The 15228-nt window shown below is 42.9% G+C and overlaps 1 protein-coding gene and 1 pseudogene across 4 annotated transcripts in view; both read left to right on the forward strand.

The window, feature by feature from the left end:
- The window catches only part of LOC126203836 (mucin-5AC), a 572866-nt gene that overhangs the window by 416917 nt on the left and 140721 nt on the right, over positions 1 to 15228 (forward strand). The gene's annotated exons all lie outside the window — the stretch shown is intronic.
- LOC126204606 (5S ribosomal RNA) lies at positions 10306 to 10423 on the forward strand (annotated as a pseudogene).

A 15228-nucleotide genomic window follows, 5' to 3' on the forward strand; every position in this document is an offset into this window, starting at 1 on the left:
GTCGCCTTTACAGAAAATATTTCGGAGTGCGGCAGACGCTACTAAATACTTGGAATTTTAGGCCTCGGTTCTACCATTGTTGCAATACAGGTTTATTTCATAGTGTTTAATATTACTCACACCATGAGTAGGGTCATTTGGGAATTTCCTGAAAAGTTCGTTGTGGCACCACAAAAACGAAAGCTTCCTGAGATACCATAGTCTTGGCCGATGGTGTGCTTTGCAAGTACATACAAGCCCGGGGATTGCTATCTTACCTGCACTTTCCCGACTGATAATCCTGTGCGTGTTCTCTCTTCTGATGATGTTTTTGTTTCGCTACCTAAAGTACCGACCTTTATTGTCATCGGACGAGGGTGGAGACTAATCAGGTAGTCTAATTTATTTCAACAGACTACTTACAAGAAGCGAAAATTCAAGTTTTTCGTTTCCGTCTAGCACAAATTCCCCTACATTAATGACCTAATTTTCACATATTGTAGGAGGAGGAGATTTGTGTTTAACGTCCCGTCGACAACGTCATTAGAGACGGAGCACAAGCTCGGATTGGGGTAGGAAGGGAAGGAAGTCGGCCGTGCCCTTTCAAAGGAACCATCCCGACATTTGCCTGAAACGAATTAGGGAAATCACGAAAACCTAAATCAGGATGGCCGGAGACGGGTTTGATTCGTCGTCGTGAGCTAAACACTGCGCCACCTCGCTCGTTCACATAATGTAGTTCTGAATGTGTACAGAAGATTGGGTCAAGCAACCTCACGTTCAGTTAGAACACGAACGGTATTTGTCAAAAAAAAATTGTCGTGAATAGTCGTTTATTATTAAGATTATTTGATAAGATTCCTATGGCTGGGTATATGATATGCGGTTGTTGCTGTCGTCGTTGTTTCGCATTCATTCAGTTAACACAACGTACTCTTATTATTTAGGTTATCGTCATCCGCATACATACAAATTTTGTTGCATTCCAGCAACTGGTGTGCGCGCGCGCGCGCACACACACACACACACACACACACACACACACACACACACACACACAGAAAATAAGACTGTCAGATAGTTACTATCTGACACTGGCTACGAGTATCTGAAATCAGTTCGTGGAGGCGTTTACACTGTTACTCTCTATACATAGGTTCGGAACTCGGAGCTCAGCTACGACGTGCACTGACGGCGGCGGCGGAAGCATCACAAGTCTCAGCATCCATTTGCTGTTGACATCTCGACAGTACCCCCAATTGACCCGACAGTGCCTGTATAGTTTCCTTTCAGAGTAGTTACGCGTTGCTCTCCAGGCACATAAATCGCGACGGTCGGTGATAACAGCAATGCGTGGCAATTGAATCTGAATGTAGCTATTACAAACATACATAACTATACAGTGCTTACTCGACGCCGATAAGAATTACAAATAATAGAAAAGAAACTTCAATTTTTTTACACCCTTTATAATGTTCCAGGTCATACCCCTTAACACACTGACAACATCTAAGCGGTAGCCCATTTCTCACCATACATTCTGAAGCATGCGTAGTGTCATTGCCGCAAGCTCGTTACAAAGACACATTTTGAGTTCCTGAAGACGTTTTCGCTGAAGGAGGCTCGTACACAAGATCTTTCACATGAACCCATGCACAGAAGTCCATGGGTGTCTGGTTCGGAGATCTAAGTGGCAAAGACTGGAACACCAGCCATGTATATGAGATCCGCCATTTTCACTTAGCTTTCTGCTATCTTCTCGGGTTTACAAGTATCAATAAACTCCTGATTTCTCAGAGAGGAATCGCAGTCCCATACATGAAACAGCTTCAAACGTCTGATTACCTCACAAATGAGTAATCAGCGTTCTGCCAAAAGGCAGATTTTCACATGGTAGTTCTCCATTCTGTCCGGTCTTCTGCCATCCTCTTCAGGTCTGCATAATTTCCTCTTCCCTTTATGTCGTCTGTCATCTTCAGTCTTCTCCCACAAACCAATCCTTCCAAAGCATCTTCTAGCAAGCACTCCCTTCTCAGTGAATGTCCCAACCAGTTCTTTTTCCTTTCTTTTACAACCTTCACAAATGAGTAGTGTGTTAAGTATTTGGCATTAAGGCTTTGAACGAGAAAAAAGTTTGGAAATTATGTGTAAAGTTTATTGGAAACCAACAAGTACTCTCATTTTGAAATGCTGGAGGTATATAGTCCGCCGGCCGTTGTGGCCGAGCGGTTGTAGGCGCTTCAGTCTGGAACTGCGAGACCGCTAGGGTCACAGGTTCGAATCCTGCCTAGGGCATGGATGTATGTGATGTCCTTAGGTTAGTCAAGTTCAAGTAGGTCAGATGTTAAGTCCCATAGTGCTCAGAGCCATTTGAACCATTTTTTAATATAGTCCGGGTATTTGCGCACTGTCAGTTACGCTGCCTCGCTATGTACAAAGTTTGTTATTGTAATACCTGTCTTATTGTGGTAAACCTTTAACATAAAACTGAACTACTACTTAATGTGAGTAGACTATGATAACATTTTAAAAACTCGTTCAACAACTATGCGGAATATTAAAAATCAAATTTACGTTGCCCACAGAAGCCGTTAGGTAGGCAGCCAGTAACTGGTACTAGATTTTGGGTTCCGGGATAGTCCCTTAGCAATATATGAGGGCAATAAAAAAGTTCCTGGTCGAAGGCTGTATCGTCCAGAAGATGTATGCCAATTGTATAAAATCGCCGTGAGCATTTAGACAATCATCCCACCGTTACACCAAGTTGGGGCTTACCCGTTTGGTGAAGCACCGTGTCCTGCTGCGTGAAGTCTCTAACTACCTACTACGCAACCTCGTCCGACTGGAATCGTCGACCCTTCAAGGCCTTTATTAAGGAACCGACAATATCCGTATGGGGAGAGATCAGGTCTGGAGGATGGGTGCCTGAGTGTCTCCCAGTTCAGGCGGCCCCCCCGCCGGTGCCCTGTGTCGAGTCGCGACCAGCATGGGACTTGGCGCACCATTCCACGAACGGTGATTTCCGACAGACATGCTGCCCCGTACACTACCTTCAGTCTCGGACATATGCCTACTGGTGTTCATCCGTCGGCAGGCAAGAAAAAGAATAACTGCACGTTGGTCCTGTTCGGACGCATTTGGTAAGGAAGTCACCATAGTTCGCCTTTCCACATTTACGGCACGCGCGTCGGAAAGACACGAATGCAATACTAATCCTTTGCCTATATGTCGGTGCTTATATACCAGCATCGGCGTTACGCTGGGTTGCATATACCCTGCAGCAACGCCCTCAAATGCAAACTTTTTGATAGTCCCTTGTAGATTGTAGTTTGGGAAGTATTTACTACTATATTCGTGCCTGTGGATAGTTCAGGAAAACTTCACTTTGTCATCAAGTTGCAGGAAAATTTATAGTTAATTTGCTTGCTTCGTTTAGATTTTAGTACCATTGTAGCATTCATTTTGTAACGCCCTAAACCGTCTTACGGGTTTCAGGGCGCCCTTGTTAGCGGGTTCCGCGACCCTTCTTCTTCACTGTAGCGTGAGTTGGTGTCTCCTTGAATCGATCGAGCATCTCTTGTTCTTCAGCTGCTTCATGGGGGCATTTGACGGGGTAATTATACGTCACATGAAGATTTGTTTTCAGAGCTTTGTTTTGTGGTGTGTGCGGTATGTGCAAGTAATTCTTGGCCACAGTGTCCTTTCTGCGCAGCTGAATCCCACAGTGGGGCGGATGAATGTCCTGTAGATTTCTAGCTACCATAAGCTCAATTGATAATTCGGAGTGGAGTAAAGTGAAGTGTATGTATGGCTCCCCGTCACTGACCCACCTTTTCTCATGTGTCTTCAGTGTGCCTTTACCATATGAGTTTGCTATCTATTAAGATATCGAGATACTTGGGTGACATTGTCCATGTTATTCGCGCATTGTAGAGATATAGTCGAGGTAAATTGGCTGTTTTCCTCAATATGAAGATGACTGCTTGACTCTTTGACACGTTCGAGGGAATTCATTTTGCGGGCTTTGATTAAAATTCGTGGCATGCTTCTCGTAGCGTTCTTGATGCCAGGGCTGCAGGTGTTACTGCTGTATCGTCTGCGTAGGCCGTAGATGGCAAGTTCCACTCGTCGAGACTAGGGAGATCTGACGTGTATATGAAATACATCGTTGGTCCGAGAACGGATCCCTATGGTACCCCAGCAGATTCTGCGGACAGTTGTGATACAGAAGTTGCCACATAAGCACCTCCGTGCATGTTTCAGCATCCGATTCACAGTGTTTGCGATGGAAGTTCGTAACTTTCTTTCCATTCTCTGTAATCCTCATCGATGTATCATTATGAATTAAATAGATATAGACACTTGTAATCACCATATTCATTTCGAATTGCCCTGTGCTTCATACGCCGAAGTAAGAGTTCTGACACCAGGAAGCGCCATTGCAGTCTCTCAGCTGCGGAGCCTGAAAGGCTGCTGGCGGTACCAAGCAACGTGATCGTAGTCGAGTCATCTTCCGAGCTGCGGCAACAGTAAAAGAAACAAAAGCGCTAAGTAGCCCCGTGAAATAGCAGGGGCGCTCTTCCTTCGCCTTACAAATGGTTCAAATGGCTCTGAGCACTATGGGACTCAACTGCTGAGGTCATTAGTCCCCTAGAACTTAGAACTAGTTAAACCTAACTTACCTAAGGACATCACAAACATCCATGCCCGAGGCAGGATTCGAACCTGCGACCGTAGCGGTCTTGCGGTTCCAGACTGCAGCGCCTTTAACCGCACGGCCACTTCGGCCGGCGCTTCGCCTTACACTTCTTTGGTGTGTTCACAAGGCGACTAGCACTCGGAAACACTAGTTGTGAGTAGAAAGTTCAGTTGTATCCCAGACCACAACCCATTGCTAGGACGGAACTCGCAGCTATTTCTGGTTTACGAAGCAGTGATGCTACCTCGAGACCACGAAGATCGGCAACTCTCACAGTCTACGAGTATAATATTAAACTTTTTTTCCAGTTCCAAGATGTGTGTTTTCTTCTCTGCATCAACGTTTGTTACGTTTAATTTTGGAACAAGTTATTTTTTTAAACCAGTGCCATTGTTTTCTGAGCAGATTGACGAGCCGTAAATCCTTGTTGGCAGACAAGAACTGAATGATCATTTCATTCACATGCTACTGTTTAGATATTGTCACTTTCTTCTTGGTACCTAACTTCAGATTCACTGCGATGTTCGTCACTGCACATGAGGGAGAGATCCTTAGTGCTCATTCTCATCATTGAAATCTCGTACTGTCAATTGAACGAGGCAGCGCGCAGTGGCCGCGCGGTTAGAGGCGCTATGTCACTAATCGTGCGGCCCCTCCCGTTGGAGGTTTGAGTCCTCCAACGGGCGTAGGTGTGAGTGTTGCCCTTAGCGTAAAGTTAGAGTAGTGTGTAAGTCTAGGGACCGATGACCTCAGCAGTTTGGAGTACACACACACACACACACACACACACACACACACACACACACACACACTTGCGACATGTCACTAATCGTGCGGCCCCTCCCGTTGGAGGTTTGAGTCCTCCAACGGGCGTAGGTGTGAGTGTTGCCCTTAGCGTAAAGTTAGTTTGAGTAGTGTGTAAGTCTAGGGACCGATGACCTCAGCAGTTTGGTCCCTTAGGAGTACACACACACACACACACACACACACACACACACACACACACACACACACACTTGAACGAGCGGCGTTTCGTATTGTCTGCGACAGTAGACCGGACGGTAAAAAGTAAAAAACATCGTGTCGGGGACGACTTCTGACAAAGAGCCGAAAGGATTATTACGACCATCTGCATGTATCCAGCGTAACAGACAACATGCGCAGCACACACAGCTATAGTTTAAGGGCACAAGTTGCGACGTTGTCGCGAATAGTACTGCCTGCAGGCAGCGCTGTGTTCATTGCAGCGATAACAGAAGCGTTTTTAAAGTGTTCATCTGCAAACACAACAAAAAATCCTGAATTTCACGTAGGGTATAATTCCTATAGTGTATTTAAGGGTGTTAAACTCTGCTCTTAATTGTAATTAGGTCCAGATCTTTCAATTTATTTATTTTTTTCTAGAGTGAAACTTCCCCGTCCGGGAAACAGCTTCAAACTTACACGTCATATCACGAATCATGCAAAGTATTGAACTTTTTGAGATACTTTATCTTCCCAAAGCATTTTGCTCGATATGGTACGTATCACATTGCGTTAGCTGAGTAGAAGCTGCGTGAAAGAGCATTTTTCTGACATTGTCGATGTTTAACTGGTTATAGCTATGAAATTTAAAGTTTACTTATTTTACAAAAATCGCGAAAAAATTCTGAAAGTCACATATGGTGTAGATCAGCGTTGAGTCTCCAAGAGCGATACTTTTTTTCCTTCATATACTATGTCATCAGAAAAATACAGGTACTACGGACACGTTCCATAAACCATTGTTCCTTTTTAGTTTCGCAAAATTACCTCCAAGACTCTAGAAAACTGGTGACAAAGAACCTTCTTACACGAGTCCTATTCAAGTACTAAATTAAAATTATCCTGATGGAATATTCGTGCAGTTTTGTGTCCGATATGTTAGATTAAAAGATTACTCAGTATCTTAATACTTGGCAGATCTGATTCTGGAGTTCTACAGCATTGTTTTAATGCAGATGATGTCGCCGTCGTCTGTTCGAAGGCTGGTTTGTTGCAGCGCTCCACTCTATACTGTGCAAGCCTCTTCATCTCTGCATAACTGATAAAACCTACATCTTCTTAACTGCGTTAATCCCTTGTCTTGCTCCTTACTTTCGACGCCCTACGTTGCTTGGGACCTCCTTACTGTACTGGCCAAATAACAAAACTCATCTACTACTTGTAATGTTCGATTTCCTAATCGAATTCCCTCAGAATCATCTGATTTAATTCGAATGCATTTCATTCCCCTTGCTCTAACCTTGCCATTCGTCTTATAACCCTTTTTCAAGGTCACTTGTCATTCTGTTAAACAGCTCTTCCAAGTCCTTTCCCGTCTGTGATAGAATTAAAATATCATCGGCAATTCTAAAAGTTTTTATTTCTTCTCCTCAAACTTTAATTTCCTTTCCATATTTTTCCTAACCTTCCTTTAGTGCTTGCTATGTCATCGTTAAAAGCAAAATCAGAAGAGAAGTGGAGTCTTCCTTTAGTGCTTGCTATGTCATCGTTAAAAGCAGAATCAGAAGAGAAGTGGACTGGGACTGATCATTTAGCGCGTTAAGAACTATTTCGGTTTGTGGCGTAAATAACATCAGTGTTATATAAGCTTGCTTTTTTTATGGAGGAGCAACACTGCCGACTGGATCGACACTAATTCAATTGCGAACTGCGTAACTTACCGAGAAGAGTGAATACCGCAGTTCCTTGCGTTGTTTTCATGTATCCGTGTCAGTTAAGATCTCAGAAATGCGCTGTACAGTCTGCAACGTCACGAGTCTGCGACCGACTATCCAAAATGTGTTACAATACAGTTTTCCATATATAATGCAAAGTAATATGCATGCGTGAGGCAGAATGTTTCCCCTTTATCCAGTCAGCTTAGTCTAGACCTTGGGTTTCGCATGTTGTAACTTGCTGTTGAGCTGTCAGCTCTTGTAGAACGGAAGCGTGCAGCCCTGTGAGTTAGTATAGTATAGTGTGACATGGCCCCACAGATAACGTGCCCTATCGCTCGTACTGTGCGTCCACGTTCAGAGGTCGATTGCACACGTCGCTTTTGAAAGGCGTTGCTGGTGTGAGATATCCGTTTGGAAGCCATTAAGTCGCTGCAGCCGTAATGCAGTTTCCAGACCCAAGTACAGGATGAAAAGTTCCGTGTAAAGTCTTTAATTTGCGCACGAAACGACGCATTCTGCTCCTTTACATTATTATTTTTTTAAGTTTCCTTTTAATCTACATTCGGAATGACAAATTACGACACTTCTTTTATAAAAGTTATTTCTCTTATTTGCACTTCGTAGTTTCAGAATCAGTGTGTTTATATGCATGTTTGCCAGAACGTTTTGTCAGCTAAAACGGACACTTTTGTTTCTATGTCCTGGCTTTACCCTGTGTCTTTGCGGGGTTGGCAGATTATTTATTGGATTTGGAATGTTAGCGATAGGCAGTGAGCCGGACACCTTATCTGCCGTCGCCAACTCGCACACATGGGCAGTAACATATGCACCCCATCTACGACTGGTGTTACTCCATGTGAAAGTGAGCGAACGTGTTCTAAATGTTCGTGAAGCGTGTAACTCGGGCCGAACGTGGGTACCAGCTCGGTATTCACCTTGTCGGATGTGGGGAAACCACCTACAAAGCACATGAGGGCTGGTTGCCACGCCTGTCCCAGTCGTTCATCAGCCGGCCTTGCCTGTCCAGGGGGCCGGCGCGCCTCCCCAAATGCCGGGGGCGACGTGCTAACGCGCGTGGATCCCCAGGCGGGTCTTTAAGCAATCAAAGATAATCCACATTATTTAATATCTATGTGACCTTTTCATAATCCGCGTGGAAAATAAGACTGTAAAAATTTCACACACGAAAGCATATCTATTAATCTCTCGAACGAGATTTTATTATTATTATTATTATTATTATTATTATTATTAGTAGTAGTAGTAGTAGTAGTAGTAGTAGGCAAGACTCTTAGAGCGACAGAACTTCAATAGTCACATTTTAAGTGTGTGATTTGGTAGTTACTGGGAAAGTTTGGTAGACTGAGTTAGTGAAAGCGGCAGCACATTAAATAGACGAAAAAGGCGAACAATAGGCTAACATTCTTTTTTTCCATTTTTATTTTTGAAATATGTTACACTTTAAGTTTTCTTAGTTTAACCTTACCACGACGAATCCCTGTGACGCAGTTTTTTTTTTTTTAAAAAAAAAGCTCCCATATAAACAGCCTACTGAAATTCCCTCCTTGGTCGTCTTAGTTTATTATTTCTTGGAGAAACGAGGGAGCATTATGTTGGCTACAACTAGGAACGTTATGATTAAAAGATAAATTTTGTGAAGGAGAATGGGATTATCGATAATTGAAGCTTAACGCTCTTACGATAATTTTATAGACAAGTAAAATGTCCACAATTTGTACCGAAGGAAAGATTAACATCCTGTAAAATGCTAATGGCGAGACTACGCAAATAAATGATACACTAAACATCAGCTCGTGTAGTGATACCAGATTCTAGTCTTCTTAGTTTCAGGAATTATGTTTATTCAGAAATCATTTAATTAAACGTACCGTACGTGAGCAGGAAAGAACAGTAAAATATCTAACAATAAACTGATACCTAAGTACCGAAATAGGATTGGCAGTGTACCGAAAGATGATTGACAGGTGCTGCTTAAATACTCTGTGAATAGTACTACTCACGGAGACCCAGTGTGGACTGTAATTATCGTATGACAACGAAACTTGATTTATACGGTGACAAAAAAAAAAGTTCCAATTTTGGCGTTCGTCGAAGAATTCGGTGCTCATATTGAACAATTGTGTAAATGGTGGTTAATAATAAAATCAACATTATGCCTTTCCCACTTGTTTGACTTCTGCCCACACATACCGTTGCCGACATTTTATGTATGGTAACATTTCTATACGACTTTCTTGCACAGCGCCAGATTTGCACCTGATTTCCATAATTGGAACTAATTTTTTCCCAACATAAATTGGTTCCGCATTAACGCAATAGAATATCTTCAAAGTTTCGCTGCCGTACGATAATTACAGCCCACACTGGACCTCTGTGGGTAGCTGCACTTTAATTATAACCCTCCGATAGTATGCGGCTCACGTAACTTTTTTCGCAGCGGGCACACATGTGAAACTCGGTGAAGGATGTTCCGTGCACTCCTATTTTACCTAATTCTGTTAACGCCATTGTCCATTCGCAGGCGCTGTGTCGAGAACACCATTGTGAGTGTTGTGAGTAGCAAACGATAACAGACTACAAAAAGCTGAATTATTTCCCACATTCGACAACTTCTTTGTACTGTTGCAATGAACGTGATAGGAATGCAATTATGTTGCCTGATTTAGTTCAAATTACCTTATTTTGATCTATGTTCAGTAACAAGAAGTCGTGATACTTCTAGATACGGTGTGCACTTATTTTTTACTATGCCCAAAATGCCGAAGCTCTACTTCAAATAAATAATAACTTATACTAGAAGAGATAGGATAATTTGTACCGAAGTTCGGTTACTTGTGTGATTTCATACATTTCCTTTGCTAGCTGTTTAGTCGTCGGTCATTTTAAAAGCATGAAAGAATTTTTTTCGCTTCTGCTGACCTGTCTGCCAACGGCCTTGCCGCAGTGGTAACACCGGTTCCCGTCCGATCACCGAAGTTAAGCGCTGTCGGCCTGGGCTAGCACTTGGGTGGGTGACCATCTGGTCTGCCGAGTGCTGTTGGCAATGTAGAAGGCAAAGATGGTTCTCATTGGCATTTGAAACGTACATTTCCTAGCATAGTTCCTTCAAGATACAATGCATGCTGGCAGAACATGTACTATACCTTTTCGTTAGACTACTTGACTACTAGGGCTCTCTGTAATACTTGCATGGTTCGCATTAAGTTCAGAAGTCTGTCATATAGTAACATCGGAAATACAGCTCTGCAATATTGGGGAAGACTGCAAAAGAACGATTCGGGCGAGGTAGCCTTGGGAAAATGTCCATTCGGAGTAATGAGGAATCAAAAAAAATTCCGATGTGAATGAAGTGAAAATATACTTCAGATTTATTTTTGATCATAGTTTTATTTAGGGGGCAATTGAGAGCACGTGGGTCACGTAAAATTGGATCTAGCTCCGGAGTAAGATTTTCTTTCTCAACTTGGAAGAAAGCTCACCAATAATGTGCGTACATATCACCTTGCGAAATGCGGTAGCGTTTCGCTTCCCGCGCCCGGGTTCCCGGGTTCGATTCCCGGCGGGGTCAGGGATTTTCTCTGCCTCGTGATGACTGGATGTTGTGTGCTGTCCTTAGGTTAGTTAGGTTTACGTAGTTCTAAGTTCTATGGGACTGATGACTATCGATATTAAGTCCCATAGTGCTCACAAGGGAACCTCCCCATCGCACCCCCCTTAGATTTAGTTATAAGTTGGCACAGTGGATAGGCCTTGAAAAACTGAACACACATCAATCGAGAAAACAGGAAGAAGTTGTGAGGAGCTATAAAAAATGAGCAAAATATATAAACTGAGTAGTCCATGTGGAAGATAGGCAACATCAAGGATAATATAAGCACAGGAGCGTCGTGGTCCCGTGGTTAGCGTGAGCCTCTGCGGGACGAGAGGTCCTTGGTTCGAGTCTTCCCTCGAGTGAAAAGTTTAATTTTTTTTTCAGTTTATGTGACAAACTATTATGTTTTCATCCGTTTTTTGGGAGTGATTATCACATCCACAAGAAAACCAAAATCGGGCAAGGCAGAAGAATCTTTTTACCCATTCGCCAAGTGTACAAGTTAGGTGGGTCGACAACAAATTCCTGTCATGTGACGCACATGCCGTCACCAGTGTCGTATAGAATATATCAGACGTGTTTTTCTGTGGAAGAATCGGTTGACCTATGACCTTGCGATCAAATGTTTTCGGTTCCCATTGGAGAGGCACCTCCTTTCGTCTACTAATGGCACGGTTTTGCGGTGCGGTCGCAAAACACAGACACTAAAGTTATTACAGTGAACAGTGACGTCAATGAACGAACGGACAGATCATAACTTTGCGAAAATAAAGAAAGTAAATTTTTCACTCGAGGGAAGTCTTGAACCAAGGACCTCTCGCTCCGTAGCAGCTCACGCTAACCACGGGACCACGGCGCTACTGCGGTTGCGCTCTTCTTGATGTTGCCTATGTTGCACATGGACTACTCAGTTTGTATATTTTGCTTATTTTTTCATAGTTCCACACAATTTCTTCCTGTTTTCTCGATTGATCTTTGTTCAGTTTTTCAAGGCCTATCCACTGTGCCAACTTATAACTAAATCTGAGGGGGGTGCGATGGGGAGGTTCCCTTGTCAGAGCCATTTGTTTCAGGAGTCATTCGTCGTCGTCGTAAATCTTCTGTAGTTTAGAAACTGATTTTAAAATAATCCGCTGAAAATCATATCCCTTAGTATTCGCTTTTCAATGTGCAGCATATTTTATCTAAGTCAGGGAAATCATATCGGACGGTTGTTGGAAAACTTGGTGCTAAATATTGGGCTTGGATTAACGCTGACGTGATTTTGAAGTACGTTTTTGAATGCAGAGCTGTAATGCTGGACAGTTCGTCTCATTATGTGATGGTGCCCGAAACAGTACCTAATGAAAAAGTGATCAGACTGACGTTGAAGGGATTGAAATTGTTTTTAATAGACTGATGAATTCATTATAATAATTATTATTATATTTTTGTTAGTAACGTCGACCAGTGAGGAAATAGATCCTGGCTTACTTACGACAGTGCCTCGCTTTGAACGGAGTCTTTTAATTTCTTAGCTTACAAAAAAAATTATTTTTCCGTTTTCGGAAATTCTAAGAGAGTTTTACTGTTTCAGGTCAAACATGTAATTCCTCGGAAGCGTATGTACAATCACATCGTATTTATCCCAAGTAGATCTGCTAAATACAGTGTCAGTTCTGGTTTTATATCACACGATTTGACATTTGTTAGATGTTGGCAAATTCTAAGAGGAGCAGGAAATGATTGGAAAAGAAGGATGTGAATCGTGGACAGCAGGGAAAGTGAAATGAAATTTCTTGAAGCATTTTGCTTACGGTGCTGGACACGCGTGTTTAAAGATAAAGTGGGCAAATGAAAACAGGCCATTTAGATTGGCAGAACGAAGAAGTGGATTGGTCACATAATACATCAGAATCTGCACTTCATGGATGTCGTAAAAGACCGCGACTGGAATTTCTATAACAAGCTACACATGATACAGGAGTCCCTAATTATGTAGATGTCATCGTCTAATAGATTGATACAGTGCTGCCTCCTAGATGATGATGATGATGATGATGATGATGATGATGATGATGATGATGATGAAGAATTCGTGCAGAGATACAAAATATAGAACATCGCTAGTGTGCGTGACATTAAATTGTTCCAGCACTGGTTAAATCTACATCCATACTCTGAATAGGTCTGCAGAAACTTACCCAAGGGGGCGGGGGGAAGAGAAGCCAAGACGCTGAAATTGTCATTTATTTGTATAAGCGAGTTGCTTAGATTCGATACGTGCCATGCCACAAGAAATAAATTGTGTATGTTGCACAAAAAATATTGTACCCCAGACAATTGGTTATCCATATTTTGGCGGAGGAGGCGAGCGTAGCACCTCCCTCGCACACGCCTCTGGTACTCCGCAAGCCATTGTGAAACATTTTTTCCCTCTACTACGCGTTATTGTATATTTCCGTTTTATTCACGTATTGAGCATGCTTACATAGACGTTTCTGTGTTCGTCGAAATTAGTCTAACCTTGTCTTCGGGGACCTACAGAAACAACGGTAAAAGAAAAAATTTTCATTTATGTAAAGGTATGATAAATTGATTATTTTTGAATATATCCAATTTGAAACTCCCGCCACAGGATGCAGTTCTCTCATTGATTTTTATTTATTTTTTTCTCTCCAGCCGTTTTTGTTAGTAAGATAACCCAAAGCACTAGAGCTGTATTTTGTGGAGGAACTGAAGCCACCAGATAAGTTGTAGGATCAAATGTAGACGCTAATGTTATCGATATATTGCATTTATATACACAACTTCAACTAGAGCTCTGCTCTCCTCTGTTGGTTGGAGTGCTCGGCTGTCTAGCATTTTAACTGCAGCGTAACACTGATTCATTGTGAGACACAATTGCTCCATGCTTCGCATTTAACGAATTTGTCTCCTTTGTTTGCGTCTCGCTTTATCTGTCGAGCCTAAAATCTGTATATTAGTTACGAATTTAGAAATATCGAGGAATGCATACAAATGAGCTACTGTAAGAAGGCCAATCATAGTTAACTGTAGCTAGGCCACTGCTGCTGTTTACATTCGGACGCCGGAGACTACTTCGCCTCTGCATCGTGTTGAGAAACCACCCTAGTGGACTTGTTTTCAGGACACATCAGTGTTGCTTGTCAAAGCAGCAGTCTTCTGCTAACGGAACCCGAAAGTAAACGCCCGCTACTTCAGAACAATGCGTGAGCCGTCCACTAAAAGGTTTCTTCGGTTCGACCGAGGGAGACCAGGTAGTACCAGTAGGGGGTAGACGGAGTGGGGTGCTTACGGAGCGAGCTTGTGTGTGTTTTTTCTGGGGGGGGGGGGAGGCTTGTAAGTATGTAATGAAGTGTGTCAACTTTCAGCTTGATGGAGCAATGGCATTACACAGCGATGAAATCGGTTTTGCATTAGCGGGACGACCATTTCTTACGTAGCGGCCATGTTGTTGCATCGGGGATGCCTTAAACTATAGTGAAACATGAGGTAGATAGGAATGATACATTATAACCAAGACAAAAATTAAGAGTCTGTGGTCCTACGTATGCAATGAAGAGCTTTTTCAGCAATTGCGTGAAATGATTTTCTGTACCCAAACTTTACCGTAGCGAACACAACAGTAGGCATGTAAAATTTTGATGTCACAGAAATTTACCGGAGCGGTCTCTTTTGCGCCAGTAGTTCATGAAGTTTATCAACTTTCAATATAGGCTACTTACACATGCGAAGGGGAATATATTAACAGTGTTACGAAATTAAATTTCCCGTGCAGGTTGTACCAAAATTAGTACCCGAATTTTGTCGCATCTTAGTGGAGGAGGCAACGGCCTTGCCACAGTGGATACACCGGTTCCCTTGAGATCACCGAAGTTAAGTGCTGTCGGGCGTGGCCGGCACTTGGATGGGTGACCATCCAGCCGCCATGCGCTGTTGCCATTTTTCGGGGTGCACTCAGCCTCGTGATGCCGATTGAGGAGCTACTCGACCGAATAGTAACGGCTCCGGTCAAAGAAAACTATCATAACGACCGGGAGAGCGGTGTGCTGACCACACGCCCCTCCTATCCGCATCCTCACCTGAGGATGATACGGCGGTTGGATGGTCCCGATGGGCCGCTTGCGGCCTGAAGACGGAGTGCTTTTTTTTTTTTTTTTTTTTTTTAGTGGAGGACAGGAATATTGTTATTATTATTGTTGTTATTGTTGTTGTCAGCCTTCTGCAATCATAAGAAAAATTCGTTTACTGAA

This window comes from Schistocerca nitens, chromosome 9 (genome assembly GCF_023898315.1).
Source record: "Schistocerca nitens isolate TAMUIC-IGC-003100 chromosome 9, iqSchNite1.1, whole genome shotgun sequence".
Taxonomy (NCBI): Eukaryota; Metazoa; Arthropoda; class Insecta; order Orthoptera; family Acrididae; genus Schistocerca; species Schistocerca nitens.